The sequence below is a fragment of the Exophiala dermatitidis genome, assembly GCF_000230625.1.
Source record: "Exophiala dermatitidis NIH/UT8656 unplaced genomic scaffold supercont1.7, whole genome shotgun sequence".
Taxonomy (NCBI): domain Eukaryota; kingdom Fungi; phylum Ascomycota; class Eurotiomycetes; order Chaetothyriales; family Herpotrichiellaceae; genus Exophiala; species Exophiala dermatitidis.
The window spans coordinates 631590-632937 of NW_008751652.1; positions in this window are offsets into that span (position 1 = coordinate 631590).

Here is a 1348-nt window from a genome sequence, read left to right on the forward strand (position 1 = left end):
TAATAATTACTTACTAATCTTACTAATCTATTATCTACTTATCGTTATACGAGAATAGATATATAAGAAAATAAATATATATATTCGAATATCTAGTTAAAGTTATAACTACTATATACGCCCCTTTTCTTTCTCGCTACTCGAAATCTCGATTACGGAAGTAAGTTCTTAGCTACTATTTCCGCGTATTTATAATTACGATAGTAGACGATTACGACTTAGAAGACTTAAACGAGAAGAAGTCTCGTATCTAGGAGTTAAAGTCCGTCTAGAGCGACGTTAAGTAGAATCCGAGAATAAAGCTAACGTTTCGAATATAGTAACTAAGAGACCTCTTAAGCTAAAAGACTTCGAACTATATATTAGAAGAGTTAGTTATCTAAAGAGAGTTAGAACTTTTAATATATTAGACTCTACGAAGACTTTAAGTATTCGTTAGTTTTTTATAAGTAGTTAAGATATTACGCTCGGCTATTAAGAAGAGTTATTATAATCTTTATCTTAACGACTATTAATCTCTATATCTAGTAAATTAAGGTTAGATTTATCTTTATCTTCGAAATACTCTATTATATTACTAATATAGTCTAGTTAGAGTACTAAATTGTCGTTATTATAATCGTTATATAAAATTATCGATTTTTTCTATTTCTTAAAGGCTTCGAGTTAGTAAAAGGAGTCGCGAAGGCTATTTTTATTAAGTATTATAAATATTATAAGAAGTCGAATTATATCGCTCTTTAAATAATAATAATAATACGAGACGAAGTCTCTTATTATATTAAATAATTATTTAAGACTAACTCTAGTAGCTAGAATAGTAAAATAGTCTTAAGCGATCTTCGCTAATATTGAAAAGTAATCTTCGTTCTTCTTCTACTAATTAAGAATATCGAAATCTATATCTTAATAATATTAGCTTTCTATATTTAAGCGGTAGTAGAGTACTTATACTATTAAATCTCTCTATCTTCTTCTTTAAGTATTTTTTAAGTTCTAAATTACTCGATATACTTCGTCGTTCTCGAGATAATTAAGTAAAGAGACGAGAAAGGTTCTAATCGTCGGATTAATTATTTATTAATCTAATTACTTAAAATAGTACGAATACTAGAAAATATATCTAGAGTAATAGTAAAGTATATAATATAAAGTATAAAGCGTCGAGTATATTATCGTCTAAAGAGAGTATTTAACTAGAACTTAATATCGAGAGAGTCGATAAATTAGAGCTATCTTAAGAAAGTAAGGGCTAAATCTCCCTATCTAAAGTATTTAAATAGAGTATATTTAGATAATTAATATATTTAGTTTTCTATTTATATATTAGTAATATAATAATCTTTAT